Source organism: Hemicordylus capensis, chromosome 2 (assembly GCF_027244095.1).
Source record: "Hemicordylus capensis ecotype Gifberg chromosome 2, rHemCap1.1.pri, whole genome shotgun sequence".
Classification (NCBI taxonomy): Eukaryota; Metazoa; Chordata; class Lepidosauria; order Squamata; family Cordylidae; genus Hemicordylus; species Hemicordylus capensis.
In genome coordinates, this window is record NC_069658.1 from 281,657,789 (window position 1) to 281,675,794 (window position 18,006).

Here is an 18,006-nt window from a genome sequence, read left to right on the forward strand (position 1 = left end):
GCTAATATCTGAAGAGATGAGCTTATGCCGGATATCACGGTAATAGTGACAGTGCAAGAGTACATGAGCTGCCGTTTCAGTCTCACCAGAGCCACAGGGGCAAATACAGTCTCCGTATGGAATTCTTTGAGATCTCCCTTCCAACACAGCTGTGCACAAGGCATTGCATCAGGCCAATGTCAGGGCTCTGGTCTCTCTCTCCTCCCCTCAGAGCAAGATGGTCCCTTGTCGGTTGGCTGAGAGAGACCCCCGCCTGAAACCTTGGAGAGCAGTTGCCAGTCAGAGTCGACAGTACAGATCTAGAGGGACCAGTGGTCGACTCTGTAAAAAGAGCTTCCTGTGTACGTCTGTGGAGTTGGGTCATAGCTCAGTGGTAGAACATCTGCTTTGCCTGCAGAAGGTGCCAGTTTCAATCCCTGGCAGCTTCTCTAGGTAGCGCTGGGGAAAGACTCCTGCCTGAAACCTTGGAGAGCCGCTGGCAGTCAGTGTGGACAATAATGAGTGGGAAGGACCAATGGTCTGACTTGGGATAAGGCAGCTTCCTCCAACATGGCCTGGAGAAGGGTTGGGGCAGAGGTGCTGTTTTCACTCTCAGTAAAGGACCAAGTGGAAGAGGCATGGAATGGGGTTGGTTGTACCCAGTCACCTGTCAGCCCAGTCTTGCCCCACATTCATGGGACTGAAATACTTTTAAAATTGTTACCTGTGAAAAGTTTGGAGATCCTTGACCAGTATGGTTTGCACTAAATGACCATTGGGACCTCTTCCAACTGTGAAAATCATGAGCCTGGCTAACAAGCCAATCATAGGTTCTCACAATTTAGGTGCACATTCACAGACAAAAAGGCATCAGTGAGAGAAAGTGCATTTGGATATATCTTTTTAAAATCCTGATCTTCATTATGTAGTAGTCAAACAGTTACATGTTGAGGCCATTCACACAATCAAAAACTGTGTTCTACCCAGGTTTGGGAGCTATGTGCACCCCCAATTTTTGGTTGTGTGGAAGCAAGGTCAGAGGACAGCCTCGGTAGTGTCTCCTCCTACCTTGCTTCCACACAATCACTTCTGCCCAGGTTTTCCTCCTACCTTGGTTCCACTCAACTGAAAATTGGGAGCATACACAGCTCCCAGACCTGGGTAGAACACTGTTTTTGATTGTGTGAATGACCTCGTTATCTCATTTTTTGCAGTTTGCATTAAAGGTGGTGAAGGTTGGATACTTAGAAAAACAAAACACATCTGCATATTGAATTAAGCTTCTAAAAATCAAAGTCAACCTGGCTTTGGAAAAGGTACCAGTTCTTTTTAAAGCTACCAGTGGGGGTGCCGGGGGAAAAAAACATTGAGGGGGGCACAGAAGGGGCAACAAGCATTTATGAATGAGCAAGCTATGTCCCATTTAACAGATTTCTGAAACAGAAATGGGAGGGTGGGGGGCACAGAGGCGGAGCCACCATTGGGCCAACGGGTTCAAAGAACCCGGGCTGCCGACCAATTAGGGGCCGCGTCTCGTGGCCCCGACATGCTCCCCGCGTCTGACATCAGATGCAGGGAGGCTAGTTTAGCTCCCGAGTGGGGGCTGCGCGGCCCCTTCAGCAGTTAAATGAAGTCTGGCACTGCTTTTGCAGTGCAGCCCAGGGAAGACCCGTCCAGCCCAGGGAAGAGCCAGGGAAGAGCCGTGCAGGGAAGAGCTGCTCCTGGGCTGCGCTGCAAAAGCAGTAGCAGGCTTCATTTAACTGCCGAAGGGGCCGCGCAGCCCCTTCGGCAGTTAAAGGGCAACTTTCCTGTCCTGGGTTGAACGGCGCCTCAAGGCTCCGTTCAGCCAGACCACGCCCCTGCGCCTGACATCAGACGCAGGGGCGTGGCTAGCCCCAGTGTCTCATGTCAGGTGCGCGGGTGGGGTCAGTGGGGCTGCGGCGGCAGCCGCACACAGGCCGCTCGCGGTCCCGCTCCACCGTTGAGGGGACAGTCACTTTTCTGAGGGGTGTGTGCTTCCTTGCCCCCACCCCCTGGTAGCTGTCTTTGAAAGCTATATTTCTGAGACTTGTAAAAGTTAATACAGTTACACGCCAAGTAATTAAACCAAGTCATTTAAAGAGCTCAGGAGGTCCCTTTATTTCACCTGATGCATCAGGGGTTATTCTATGCTTTCCTGGGATCTACCCTCAGTAGAGAGATTGCTCTGATTCCAATTTAGTAGCACACTGCTCCTTCAAGATAGACTGCCCCCAGTTGAAGACTGATCTAAAGCAGCTGACCAGACTCAGACACAACTTCAACAACTTAGAACTAGGCTTGGGACTTACAGGCACTGTACAGCCAGAATCCACATAACCCAGCTCTAGACAACAATATATGATTCTAAAAAAAAAAAAAAAAAAAAATCAACAGTAGCACATGATCTTATGAGGAAGCACATGGGGAGTTTTGCCAGTAATCCTCCAGTACCTTTTAAACCAGAGTGAAGCCACTTCTAAGTATATGAAATTTATTAAGAAATAAGAATAATATAAACATTAATGATAATTGCAAATAGAATAAGGAATTGAGGAAGACAGGGGAAACTGAGAGTAAAGAAAGACACACGGGAATTCAAAAGAAAATATAGAAAACTTTAACTAACTAACTAGCACTGAGTTTCACCTTAGTCTAACAGTAGGCAGGTCCTTGGCTGAGAGAGTGTTAATCTCTATAGCTTTTCCCATTCTGAACACTAATAGCAGCTGGTTACTGGCAACTCATGACTGTACTGGTAACAAAATGGTAGGGACCTTGGCCCCTATTTATAGTGATTAAAGATTGGAAAGACTTTCCCACTCTTCCAGAGATAGACAGCTCTGAGATCCAATGGAAAGTGCCAGCACATCTCTAATGTATCACTGGTCTAAGGCCAATTCAGGGTTGAGACTTTCCCTCCCTCTTAATGGGTCTGAATTTACTGTATATGTCTAAAGGTAGGTCTGGTTTGAGCTGGTTAACTATTATGAAAAGGGATTTAAGACTAAACCCTGATGGCTCTGTCCCTTCAATAACAAAAGACAAGGATTGTCCTCATTCAATGACAAAAGGGAGGAATGTCCCCCATTTGGAACACTTGTATGCCACTTTTTGCAGACACCCTGTTTAAATACATGCATAATTTACATTCCTCCCCTCCCCCTATACGTCTTGTGTGAGGTTGGCCTGTAAAAATGGCAGCAATTGCTATGGAAGAGCAGAATGCAAACAATAATGTTCTGAGCAGAAGGGCATTTTAATATAGAAACTGATTTAAAATATGGCTATTATGGATGCTATTGCACTTGCTTTCAATGGTGGTCACTGGTCAGCAATTGCTGCTAAAGGATGCATCTGCAAAGTGTACACTCTAGCACCAGATTGAAATCCTGCAAGAAAAGTGGAATGACAAGTCACAGTCAAGTTAATGTGAAAAATGTTATCAATGTGTCTCCACAGTCTCCCTCCCTCCGTGTGTGTGTGTGTGTGTGTGTGACAAAGCTGCCAAGCAAATATTCAGCTGATGAAACCTTTACAACCATTCTTCCTTCCTCCACAATAGGGGAAACATAACATTACTGTGTGCGTCGAAAGAATACTGCCAGAGAGAAAAAGATAATGGGGTGCTTCTCACGATCAGCAAAAATCGGGCTAGCAGAGGCTAGCCCGATTTTTGGTGACCATAAGAACCACCGGGCTCGCAGCCGAGCCCGGTGGTTCTTGAGCGGCAAACCCGCTCAAGAACCCCTGGTAAAAAGCAGGTTTGCGGAGCAAGTGCTCCAGCAAACCTGCTTTTTACCATTGTGAGTAGCTGTGGCGCGGCTTCACGCCGCACCTACTCATGAGTAGACCCCCGGCTGGGAGGCGAAAAGCCGCCTTCCGGCTCGGGGGTCTCCCCAGTATGCCCTGCAAACTCACGCAGGGCATACTGGGGCTTGTGGGGGCTGTGCGGTAATCAAGAGCCTGAGTATCATTGACGTATATGTAATTGAATTATATGCGATTAAATAAATGAGAGACAAATGCTATCCCTATAGGGACCAACATTTCATCCCTGAAACTAGGGAAATCCTGCATAATGAGGGACAGTTGGCAACCCTACAGTGAGGGAGGAAGGGTGGCCTGCTGGCTGGCTCCCTCTTCACCTCTTGACATTCCCACCCCAAGAAGAAGGTGGGAGGGTAGGGGCCCATCTTCACGTATTGTCCCAGGGCCATTCCAGCTTTGCTATGCTCCTGTAAATAGGGATGTGCCCAAACTGGTTCAGCGGTCGTTTTCTGGACTGCTGAACTGGTCTGGAGGTCCAGCAGTTCGGATGGTTTGGCGGTGGGGTGGGGTTTAGCTTTAACGGACTGGGAGGATGCTCTTCCCCCCCCCCCACCGCATTTCCCTTGCTGCTGCTGTGCCCAAAATTGCTGTGTGGGGCAGCAGCATACCTTCTTGCCGCCCAGGTCAGCATCAGACCGGAAGTGGCTAATGTGCATGCATCTGGTCTGACGCTGCTGCTCTGTGGGACCGATTTTGCACACAGTGCTGGCAGGGTAAACGTGGTGGAGGTTGGTTAAGAGCACCCTCCCCAGTCCTTAAAGCCATCCCCCTCTTCAAACTGGTGGAACTGCCGGACTTTTGAACCAGTTCCGTGCACATCCCTAATCACCAGTACTTTATATTTTGCCTGGAAATAAATGGGCAGCTAGTGCAATGCTTTTAATGTAGCAGTATGATCTCTTTGGGTTGCCCCAGAGACCACCCTGGATGCTGCATTTTGCACCAATTGCAGTTTCCAGATTATGTACAAAGGCAGCCCCACATAGAGTGCATTCAGTAGTCAAGTCTGGCGGTTACCAGCATATGCACCACTGTTTTTAGTCTGTTCTCCTCCAAAAATTGCCGTAGCTGGCATATCAACCTAAGCTGATAAAAAGCACCCCTAGCTACTGCCTCAGCCTGAGAAACTGGAGAGAGGCCTGGGTCAAGAAGCACTCCCAGACTATGTACCTGTTATTTTTGAGGGAGTGTGACCCCTTGCAGAACAGGCAGCTCTAACCCATTTCCTGAGTTATGACACACACACCCAACACAAAATGAGGCAGGTCTCACGATTCGTGAGACCCGCTTTCGCTGAAACTGTGGGGAGAGTGGGCTAAGCCCGCTCTCCTCGCAGATGACCAGGCAGGTAGCCCTGGTTGGCCGGATTGGCTGCCCACATGTTTGCCGGCTCCATGACAGAGCTGGCGGGGGCTGGGGGGAGCGGGGGCCGCGTGGCCCCCGGAAGCCCCAGTATGCCCTGTGCTAGCACTCAGGGCATACTGGGGAGATCCCCGGAGCCAGCTTTTCACCTCCCGGTCGGGGGATCTACTCATGAGTAGCTGTGGCGTGGAGCCACGCTGCGGCTACTCACGAGCAGATAGCCCGGGTTTGCGGAGTGCTCGCTACGCAAACCCGGGCTAAGGGGTGGGCTACTTGAGCGGGTTAGCTGCTCAAGAACCACCGGGCTCGCTTGCGAGCCCGGTGGTTCTTACAATTAACTTGGGCTAGGCTCTCCTAGCCTGATTTTTGTTAATGGTGTGAATAGCCCCAATAAGTGCCTCCATCTTGCTTGGATTCATCTTCAATTTGTTCTCCCTCTTACAGCCCATTACCATATGCAGGCAGGCACTTAGGAAAGTTATGCCATTCCCTGATGAAGATGACATGGAGAAAGCATACTCGTAACAACCAGCACCAAATCTCCTGATGATCTCCCCAAGTGGTGTAGATGTTAAAAAGCATAGAAGACCATATGGAGCCCTGCGGGACACCATGCAAAACCTCCCTTTTGGAGGAGGCATAGTCTCCAAGTGACACCATCTGGAATCTCCCTGAGAGATAGGAGTGGAACCACCACACAAACAGTGCCTCCCACTCCCTACCTCTGCAGATGATCCAGAAGGGTATCATGGCTCTCTAAAGCTGCCAAGAGATCCAAAAGGACCAGCAGAGTTACACTCTCTCTGTAAGTTCCCAGTTGGAGATCATCCATCAGGCCACCCAAGCCTGTCTGAAAGCTTGTTTGAAATGGGTCCAAATAATCAGTTTCCTCAAAGATTGCCTGGAACTGGGAGGCCAACACCCTCTCAATCACCATGGAAGGTTAGAAACTGGTTTATAATTGCTTGGCTCTGAGGGATCTATTGTACGCTTCTTCAAAAGTGGTTTTATAATTCCCTCCATTGAGACAAGGAGGCATGCTGCCCTCCTTCAGAGATGCCATCTCTAATAGTCTCCCCACCAGATGTTATCAGCCATGTTGGGCAAGTATTGGGAGAACAGGTTAGTAAGCCACAACACTCCAAGCAACTTGTCCACATCCTCAGGAGTCTCAAATAGAAACTGATCCAGTCTAACCATGCAGGAGGAGTTTCTGGACACCTCACTAATGGACTCTGCTATCATTCAGGTATCCAGATCGGCCTGAATGCAAGAGATTTTATCTGCAAAAAACCCCCCATTAAAAGCATTACAGTGGGCCACTGAAGGATCCAAATTAGAATTTATGGAAGAAGGAACTTTGATTTGTTCCTTCACAACTTTAGAGAACTTGGCTGGATGCGAACTTGCAGATGCAATACGAGCAGTAAAGAACTGTTTCTTTGCTGTCCTTTTTGCCAGAGTATAAATCTCTAGATGGTGCTCTTTGTTGTAACCTGTCGGGTTCAAGTAGAGTATTTCTCCATTTGCACTCTAGTCTTCTACCTTGCCACTTCAGCTCCTGCAGTTCTTCTGTATACCATGGAATTCTGAAGTGGGTTGGAGAAGATGCTTAGGTGCAATTGTGTATCCTGCTCTAGTGAGTTCCCTATCCCAGGTCTCAACTAGGGCATCAATAGGATTGCTGGATGAGCAAACTATAAACCTTTCCAAGGCTACTTGGAATCCTATTGGATCTTAATAGGTCCTTCACCTCTCCAGAGGTTGGTTGTGGTGGCAAGCCTAAACCTAACTAGATGGTGGTCAATCCATGATATTTTACTGTGAAATTAGTCAAATATCTGTGTGTGAAAGCTAATGTGTATTAAACTTTAAGACTACAATATCCATGGTGCATTGCAAATGCAAGTAAGAATCCTGTTTTATTAAAAATCCAGTTACTTCAATTAGAGTGATTAGCTGAATGAATTGCTCCCTGCCCTGCTGCCTAAATAGCTGCAAGAATAGCTGGAAGAACTCTACACAGAACAAATGTATATCCCAGTTATGTAAATACTTTGTGTAGAAATCTGGAAAGAGATTATGGGCTGGAAAACAGGTTTTTGAATAGAATTCCTCCTGGAAAAATTTCAGACCCCTTTGCACACAGAAATAACATTGTAGTCTCCCAAATTGTAAAGCAATTTGCACAGTTAGGTGCTCTCTAAATTTAAAATAATAATGCTTAAAAACAGTCTTTAACAGGAATCACTCCAAAGCTGTACTGTGTGTGAGGAAATCTTATGTCCATGATTTCGCAATTGCCTCCATTAGCACAACACAGTTTGGCCCTTGGACTTATATTTCTATTACAGAATTTGTCCTGTATTTGTGCATAATACTGAATGGGCTGGTCCATACCAGAAGATGGGCTAAGAATTAGGAACGTGCTTCTGCTGTTTGTTGCTGCCTCTTATATTTTTGTTAAAAGGCTGTGAGTGTGTGTGTGAGTGTGTGTGTATTTAGAAAATCCAAAGATGATACAGGATAAATATTACTCCTTGCTTCTCTGTGTCACTTTAACAAAAATTGGCATTTGAACAGATTGTCATTGTAGAAAAATGCAGCCTGGTCTCCTATCCTGCTGGAAAAAATGGATCTGAGGTTTGAAGTCATGGTGCTTTATGACAGCTAGAGAAAGTGGTGTGATTTAGTGTAGTATTACTTCACTCCATCAAAGTGCTCAGTCTGTTCTCATCTGTCACCCAAGCCCTAGAAGAATGATGATGGAAAGGAAGCAATTGAGCAGCTCCACCGACATAAGTAAATCAAAGGAAGGTTTTGTTGATCTTAACGTTTTGCACTCTATCGCAGTGGTTCTTCAAGCTGGGTTGGCTGGTCTTATTTTGGGGACACTTATTGGTTGATAACATAGCTGTCTAGTTTTTTCGGAGGTTCTCTTTTAGATGGGATGAGGGATGGTGGGTCAGTACTTCTTCTTTATTATTTCTTTATTATTTATTTAAAGTATTTATACCCGGCCCCTCCAGTACACTACGGCTTGGGGCGGCTCACAACACAATAAAAAGATACAATGTAAAATAAGATGAAAAAAGTTAACCAGATTTAAGTTAAATGATTTAAAAGACCAAGCTAAAACCACATTTAAAATTACATTTTTAAAAAGAAGTTTCAAATTAAACATTATTTTAAAAGCTAAAAAAAGAACTATGAAAACTAAAGAACTTACCAGATATAAACAGAGATGAAACATTTAAAAGCCTCTTTTAAAAGATATGTTTTCAATTGTTTTTTAAAAACCCTGAGGTAGGGAGTATGGTGAAGCTCTTCAAGGAGGGTGTGCCAAAGCCAAGGGGCCACAACCAAGAAGGCCCCATCTCTAGTCCTCATCAACTGGATCTCTGTTAGTGGCGGGGACATGAGCAGGGCCTGAAATGCTGAGCAGAGGGCCCTGGCAGGTTCATATGAGTGAATGCAGTCTGACAGGTACCTCAGCCCCAATCCGTGTAGAGCTTTAAAGGTCAAAACCTGCACTTTGAATCTAGCCCGGAAGCAGACTGGTAACCAATGAAGCTGTCGAGGATGGGTATGACACTCATGAAGTGATTTGTGCCCATGGACATACTTGCAGCAGCATTATGGACCCGCTGAATCTTCTGAACCATCTTCAAGGGCAGCCCTACTCAGAGCGTTGTCCACGTAGTACTTCTTCCATGCAAAAGTGGCCTAGTTGACTTTGGCAACTTTCTTCTCCCCTCATCACTTTTCCAAACCTCCTTTGCTTTTAGGCTGTAGCTAGAAGGCCAGACAGCACCTCTAAGAGGGCTAAATCTGCCCCAGGAGTCACCAATTGCTGCCCCTTAATGTAGCCATTTTTTGTTTTCATTTCTCTTTACTTCCTTTGAGATGATGAAGAGTGGTTTATTCAGATAATATTTTTGCGAAGATATATAGGGGCTGGAGATTGCTTCAGGAAAGTTGTCCTGGAAAGGACATAATTAATATCCATATGTCATCTGCATAAATGATGAGGACAGTTCCTGACCACCACACATACTAACATAGGCTGATGTGATACTTCTAAGTTTTGCTTAAAGGTGAATTGTGCCGTTGAGTAGGTGTTGACTCCTGGTGACCACAGAGCCCTGTGGTTGTGTTTGGTAGAATACAGGAGGGGTTTACCATTGCCATCTCCTGCACAGTATGATGCCTTTCAGCATCTTCCTATATCGCTGCTTAGTGTATCAATAAAATTGTTTCCAGAAGAAAGTCTTACAGCCACCTCTTTTGGCTTCACGGCAATTCATATTGTGATGCATGAGAAATCTGCCTCTGTTGTTTCTTCTACATCCTGCCAATTCTTGTGGTACTAAAAACTCCTGCTGGAAAACATGTTCCATATTGTCAATATCAAATTCTTGAGACATCTTGTTTAGATCAAAGGATTCTTTGCATCTTCTGTTTCTTCTGAGCACCCATCTGTGCAGCACACACAGATTTTTGAAAGAACAGAGGTACACGGTACCGGCTTTAGAATGTGGTCCCAGTTGGAACAATATGTATATCATGATGTTTCATTATGCTGACAAGGCTAATTAGTCAAGCGCCCTTTCATGAGGCACACTGGGGACATATCTTATAATACTGTATTTCTGGCCAAGCTGAGAGGATGATTGAATAGCTATGCTTGATCATCACATACCTGCTGGTTCAGTAAGGACACTCTCAAATAAAAGCATTGCTAAGCTAGAAAGAGATGTCAGTCGGAGTCAGGTATTTGTCACTGCAGGTACAAGATTTAAAGGATTTAACTGGGCAGCTTCCTATGTGCTTCTTCACCCTTCTGAAGTCCCATTTAAAAAATAAAATACATGATAGCAAATAAACAAGCAAGGGTGGCAAAGTAAATATCTGCTTCACTTTGGATTCCGTTTCCACAACAGCAAGGTGGAATTTTACAGTACATAGGAAGTTGCCTTACTCTAAGTCAGACCATTGGTCCATCATGATCTAGCTCAGTATTGCCTACCCAGACTTGCAGTAGGGATGTGCATGAACTGAGGTCTGTGCTAGGGATGTGCATAAAACCGGTTCTCCCGGTTCGGTTCGGGTCCGAACCGGGTCCGGACCGGACCGGGGAGGTTCAGTTTTGGTTTTGCCGGACCACCCCCCCGGTCCGGTCCGGTTTCGAACCGGTTCGGATCTGAACCGAACTGGTTCGGATCACAAAAAGTGGCTGGTTTTGAAGGGGACATTGTGTTCTACCTGCCACCCAAATTTCAAGTCGATTGGACCTTCCTCTGATTTTTTACAAATTTTTTTTAAAAAAATTAATTCTTGCCCATAACTCACAATGTGGAGCCCTTAGGGGCAAAAAAGCTGGGGTGGGTGGTAGCCACCCATGGGTGTCCTCCACCCCAAAAATCCCAAGGCAATTGGTTGCTCCTAGTATTATTGGTGAATTTTTGAAGAAAAATTTTTTTCCATTGGCTAGAATGGGGGTTTAGGGCTGCCCCAGACCCGCCTCTGTGGGGTGGCAGCACCCCCAAAGTGGGTCCGGGGCCATGGCAAAAATGCCCTCAGTCCCTCCCTGCAATCCCCGTAGAGATAGGAGTGATGGTTCTGTTGTTTTTATGAGGTGTTCTGAGTGTAGATTCTATGATAGCTAATGAGATTTCCAATGAGACACCATGAATCCACTCTCATTTGCTATCACAGAATCCACACTCACTCAGAACACCTCAGAAAAACAACAGAACCATCACTCCTATCTCTACGGGGATTGCTGGGAGGGACTGAGGGCATTTTTGCCATGGCCCCGGACCCACTTTGGCGGTGCTGCCACCCCACAGAGGCGGGTCTGGGGCAGCCCCGAACCCCCATTCTAGCCAATGGAAAAAAAATTTTCTTCAAAAATTCACCAATAATACTAGGAGCAACCCAACAATTGCCACCCCATCTTTTTGGCCCCTCTCTCTGGGCGCCCTAACACGTAACACCTAGTCAGTCCATCTTAATGCCTACCTACTACCACCACTCCTATCCAAGCAAGTAAGAGGAGGACACTCAGAGAGACAACACCCACTCTCTGATCTAACAAAAAGGCCACTGCTGTGCTGCCTGCCAGCACAGCAGCAGCAGCGGAGCAGCACACTAAGCACAAGAGCAGCACACACAGAGAAGAAGCAGGAGGCGGAGCAGCAGAGCAGCAGACCTGCCGCTCTGCATGATGGGTGATGTGACGCCCAAAGAAACCACTGCCTCACTCAGTGCATGCCACTGACTAGGCCCGACAGACAGAAGCCAGCCAACCTGCTCTGCTCTGCTCTGCTGCTCCCCATGGATGATGCACACACACCCTACATCTGCATCCAAATTACCAGACCAGACCAAGTGCGCAGAGTCAGCACAGGCCAGCAGCCACCAGCCCAGCAACAGCAACAGCTACTACTGCTACCACCACAACCAGTGTTGCCGCTACAATAACATTCCCAGTCCAGTCACGCGTGCCACAGCCTGAGCCTAGCACACAGCCAACAGCTGCTGCCAGCCAGTGCCTGGCAAGCCCAGCCAACATGAGGAGGAGAGAGCTAACAAGTAGAGGGCGCACGCACATCACCAACCCATCACGACGGCGCAACTGCAAGGGGAGAGGGCACAATTACAGGCAGGAGGAGGAGGAGGAGGAGGAGGCGGGCAAGGCAATCCTAGCACAGATTTGAAAGTTTAAAATCCACCAGGACATTTTCTAGAATCTAGACTTCTGTTTTTTCTACCACCAGCTGTAGTGTCTAGTTAGTCAGTGTGCTGTGCAGCTGAGCTGAGCTGAGCTGAGCTGCGTGTGAGGAAGGGTGATTGTAGCTAGTTCTTTAGTTTCAGCAGACTGAGCATTGAGCATGGGCAGTGGCCTTGGGAAGCAACACAATTACACGACACTCACCTGGTGCTGCTGGTTCTAGAAGTTGCCTCTTCTCGTCTTTTCACCTCTTCGTGTGTGTGTGTGTGTGTGCAGTGAGTGCATGCCTTTTGCCTTGCTGGAAAGAAATGCTTCTCTGGTCCACCACCACATATCTGCTCAAGGACACAGAGGCCCAAGGCAGAGGTGGTGGCACCAGTGTGAGTGCATGTGTGCTGGTGGTGTTTGCCACCACAGGTGTTTTGTGTGTGTATGTGTGCGCTGCTAGCTAGGAGGGGGGAGGGAGGCAGGGAGGGAGGCAGGGAGGCAGGGGGAGGAAAGGGGAGGGGGAGAGGGATGTAGAGGGGATTGAAGGGGGGAGGGTCCAGCTCAGAGTTGGTCAGCCACATATTTGTGCACACACGTGCTCACGTGTGTGCTTCGGTGGGAGAGACCAGACTCTCATCATCTGCCAGACCGGGGTTGGGGGCAGGTGAGGCGGTGGTGGGCTGGAAGGGAGGGAGGATGGAAGGTGGTGAAGAGGAAGGGGAGAGGATGAGAGGGGAAGGATGGAGGGAGGCATGGGGGGGAGGAAAAAAAACATGTAGACAGACACACACCACACTACACACAGAAAGCATCCACACACAGAGACAGTGCTAGGCATCCATTCACACAGACAGACAGACAGACAGACACACAACAGGAAGAGACAGACTGAGCCTGCACCACACACACACACACACACAGACCCAATTCCCCCCCTGCACAGTTATCAATCAATATGTTGTGTTGGCAGCCAGTTCATTGCTATTCTGATGGTTTTGGGTTTTTTGCCATCAGCCAACATCAACAGTGACCACAATCAAGATGAACATAAGATGATAATAATTCATTCGTTTCATTTGAAAAAATCACCCAATCATTTTCTCCATGTAAACCAAGCCCCCCACACATGATTTCTGGTGACATTTTCAATAAAATCAATTCATTTGGCATTCATCATTTTGTTCTCCCTTTGTCACCTTTTTTTCTTTCTTTTGCATAATTTTGGGGCTTGATTTTGACATGGGGTTTTTTTTAAAAAAATTATTTACATGTTTATTTACATACAGTATTTACATATCTACACTGCATTTTAGAACGTATACCCGCCGCTGCCGCTAAGTCTAGTACTCCGTGGGCTGTGCTACTTTGGGGGGGTGTGCCGTGCCCACGCCAGGTCCCCAAATGCTGACAGGTGGATAGATAAAGGGCCTGTGCTGGTCAGCATTGGGTTTCTTTTTAGGTGGGCGTGGGCATTGTAAACATCTGGCCAGTCGCAGCACTACAACTACTACTACAACTGCATCTCTGTGTGGGCACACTACACGCTGCGACTGGCTGGCACGGCTCAGCATCTGTCACGTCAGCTCAGCTAGAGGTGGAAGGGGGGAGGGTAGGGATAAGCACAGAGGTCGAGCCAGGCAGGTGACCAACCATGGGGCAACCCACGGTAATCACTCGCCCGGCTCAAACTCCAGCTTGGGGTAGCCCAACAGGGGGAGGTTCACCTTAAGGAAGACCAGCTGCTCCACCAGACCAGGGTCCAAGCGGGAGCGAGAGGGTGTCACCACGTCCCCGGCACGTGAAAACACCCGCTCGCTCTGGACACTGGTTGGGGGGCAGGAGAGGAGGCGCACAGCCACCACCGCCAGGTCCGGCCAGACTTGGCGGCGGCTCGCCCAGAACTGTGCGCAGTCCACGCCGTCTCCCTCCACAGGCTCCTCCAAGTACTGCGCAACGCATTGCTCAGCACTGGAGGGGGGCCTGGCAGGTCGAGCCTCCCGCATACCAGGCATGGCGCCATAGCAGAACCGCTGAAACCACTGGGCGGATCTCGAGTCGGTAGCAAATGGCTGCTGCGATGGCGCCGCCTGGGATGCCGCGCTGCTGGACTGGGAAGAGGGAGGGGAAGGGGAAGCTGACGCCGGCTGGCCGCCCATGCTGCTGCTGGGTGCGGGTTGGGCCGCGAGGGCTGCCCCCGCACCACTACCAACACCCTGGTCTCTGCGGGCCCTAGCGGCCTCCTCCTCCCTAACCTTCTCGACCAGGATGCCCTTCCACCTGGGCAAGTCGTCGGCACTCACGGCATTGCCCTTGAGGGCTGGGTGACAGAGACAAGCGAGGACATACTCTTCCCTGTCTCCCAGCACATCAACGAGCCGCTTGTCAACCCCAGACCTCAGCCTCCCAGCCAGAGCACGACCCTCTGGCGTGGTCAGAGAGATATGGAGTCCACCCATCAGCTTCTCGAGACCAACAGCTGTGGGCAGCGCCTGACTCAAGGGAGTGGTGTCGCCACACAAGCCCTTCGTGGCAAGCTGGAAGGGCTCGAGTGCCGACACCGCCTCGGACATCTGCTTCCACTCTGCGTTCGAGAAGTCGCAGACATCCAAGGACTCGTCCCTCGCCAGGGCGACAAGGGCTCTCTCCTGCTCCAACAGGCGCTGGAACAGGAGGAAGGTGGAGTTCCACCGCGTCTCCACATCCGTAGGGATGAGATGGCGAGGAAGGCCAAGGTCATCCTGCTTCTGGCGAAGCAGTCTCCTGGACTTCTCGCTGCGGTGGAAGTGGGCGGCCAGCTTGCGGGACTTATCCACAAGCGTGGCCGTGGCAGCAACAGCAGCTGGGATGGGGCGGGCCCCCTTCTCCTGGGACGCCTTCAGCTCCTTAAGGCCAAGGGCGTCCCTGACGGTCAGATGGAGCGTGTGTGCCATACACCGTATGTTCACACAGTCCATGACTGTCTCGACAGCGGCGGTAACGTTGGCTCCATTGTCGGTGACAATGAAGCCGCGGGAGAGGTGTGGACACCCGCCAATCCACTCCTCTATCTGGCGGTCGAGTACGGCCGCCACCTCCTCCGCGGTGTGCCTCGTGTCCATCGTCTCCACGTGCAGGACGGCCCACCTGTGCCGTAGTGCAGCGGGAGCCGCGCCGGACCCGGAAGCATCGCCCGCGGAGGTCCCCTCACTCTCCGGTCCCCACCAGTGGGCAGTGAGGGCCAGGAAAGAAGCGTGCATCCCACTGACACTGGTCCAGAGGTCAGTCGTGAAATGCACTTGTCCCGGCCGGAGCTGCACGCAGCTCGGCCGACACGAGCTCCCTGCACCGGTGGTACAGGGAGGGGACCACGTTCTGGCTGAACGTGGTCCTTGAGGGGATGACGTATTCGGGAGCCAGGTATTGGAGAATCCGGCGGAAGCCGTTGTTCTCGACCACCTGAAACGGCTGGTCATCGGTGGAAATCATCTCCCCTATGAGGCGGGTGAGGTGATGATGGTCCACGCGAACAATACGCTGGCTGCCCGAGGACTGCGTCCACCGCTGGACGGGCAGTGTAGCCTGCCTGCTGGCTGGCACACTGCCGCTGCCCGCCCTAGTGGCAGATGCACAAGGCGCACTAGCGCTGCCAGCCTGTCCCCTGAGACCTGGGTGGTGACGCTCTAGGTGTCTCCACATAGGCGTCGTACCCAGGTGCGCAGGGTCCCTTCCACGGCTGACAAGCATCCTGCAGTGGACACAGCGGGCGTGGAATGGGTCATCTTGAGGGACCTCAAAATGCACCCATGCACCACTGCCCTTGGCCTCCTGCGCCCTGGGCGCCGTCCTAGGCCGTTTCTCGCAGGGTGGCTGCAGTCCTGGGGGGGGGGGCGGCCGCCGCTGCCTGCCCACTGCTGCCACCCAACCCGCCCCTTCCGCCCTCCACAGCGGAGGAAGGGCCCGGCTGAACTGGCATCGGAGAGGCAGGCCTCTCCTCCACCACCTCGCCAGACCGCTCCCCACCAGAGTGTCGGGCTTCACGAGGGGGGGCCCCACTGAGCGGCAAAAGGATAGGGGGAAGGGGCCCCAGAGGGAGGGAGAACCTGGCTGCATCGCTGCCAGCCGCACGGTCCTCACCGCCCTCTACCTGCTCTTCCAACTCCACAGTCTCCTCCACCTCAACAACTGGCGGTAGCTCAGCAGCACCTGGTGCCGCCGGCGAGGAGGGACCCGCCACAGCCCTAACGGTGCCTCTGCCTCTGCCGCGATTGGCAGCAGCAGGCGTGGGGAACTGAATCCTGCGCACCAAAGATGGGGCCGGAGCAAAGAATTCTCCAATGGGGAGAACTGGGGTGTCCTCAGGCTCCCCGCGTCCTCTCCCTCCCCGTGCCGCAGGTGCACCCCGCACCTGGCCTCTCCCACCTCTGCCTGCCAGCCTTGAGCGAGCCCTGCCCGCCACACGGCGCTCAGACATGCTGCTAGGTCAGAAGGAGGGAGACTTTAGGAGGAAGGCCAGACAGGGTCAAAAAAATAATTTGGAGGGGCTTAGGGGCCAAAAAAAAGGCAGCTGATTTGGAGGCGGCGGGGGGGAAGTTTGTTTTCAAAAAAGGAAGCCAATTGGGGGGAAAGGAAGACTTTTTGATATGGGGGGGGGAAGCCAATCGAAGTGAGGGGGAGGGTGTCCTTTTTGAATTTGGGAGTCAACCACCAAGCCAATTGGGGAGATGGGTCTGGGAGGGTTTTTTTTTAGAAAAATAGGGGGTTAAAGGGTGGAACCCCGGTGTGGGAGGGTGGCACGGGCAGTTGGGTGGAGTAGTTGTGGTGTGGGTGGCAAGTTTTTAACTTTTTTTGGGGGGGAGAGTGGATGGGGGGAGGGCACAGCACCTACCGGGGGTGGGGGAGGGATGCAGTCAACGCTTGGGAACCTGTAGATCAAAGGAGGAAACCCTTATTTAGTGAACTGGAACACAAAGTGTGGGTTCTGGGGGGTGGTTCTCAAGTAATGCTCCTGTGGGGGGAGCATCAAACTCAATGCAGCCTATTTAGTGACTCTAAATTGCACACAACCAAAACCAGAACCCAGTCACACCAACACAGAGGTTGAACCCACCCACTCTGTGACTCTGCCTGCCCAATGCCATGGCAAGCAAGCAGCAGCAAACACTTGATGGCAGCCTCATGGATTGAACATCATGATCATCATCATACGTGTGTATTGGCCCAGCATGTAGTGGCAGCATCAGAGCCCCGGACCCCACTCAGACTGCCCCAGAGGCAAGGAAGCACTCTGGCATGGCATGGGCCCAGCATGTAGTGGCAGCATCAGAACCCAGGACCCCACTCAGACTGCCCCAGAGGCAAGGAAGCACTCTGGCATGGCATGGGCCCAGCATGTAGTGGCAGCATCAGAACCCAGGACCCCACTCAGACTGCCCCAGAGGCAAGGAAGCACTCTGGCATGGCATGGGCCCAGCATGTAGTGGCAGCATCAGAACCCAGGACCCCACTCAGACTGCCCCAGAGGCAAGGAAGCACTCTGGCATGGCATGGGCCCAGCATGTAGTGGCAGCATCACATCAGAACCCTGGACCCCACTCAGACTGCCCCAGAGGCAAGGAAGCACTCTGGAAGGCACCTGTTCAAAAACCACCTGCAAGACGCATGCAATGCAACGCAACACACAGCAGCAATTTCTTTATTGGGCATGGGCATGAAGACACAAGTTACAACAGTACATCTCCTCTCCAAGGTTCCCTCCCTCCTCCCCACACCCAAATGCATTTCAGAATAGGGGTGTCCCTATTTAAAACCGCCAGCTAGGGAGAGAAAGGGGCAACAAAAGGTGCACAATCGCACACGCACTAACCCCTCTTCTTCCGGTCCTTCTCCTGCCGCTCACTGCTGGTCACGGATTCGCCGCCGCCAGCCAGCCACCCTGGGCTGGGACACAGCAGGGCGGCCGCACGAGGCACACAGGCAACCGGGGTAGTTCAACAACGATGGAGGGGCAGAAGTGAGGAGACAACACTATTTGTGTCGCTCAACTCACCCCCAAGCAGAGACAAAATCAACCAAAAACTATAAAAAGAAAAAAAAAACCGATGGCAGCCGCCAGG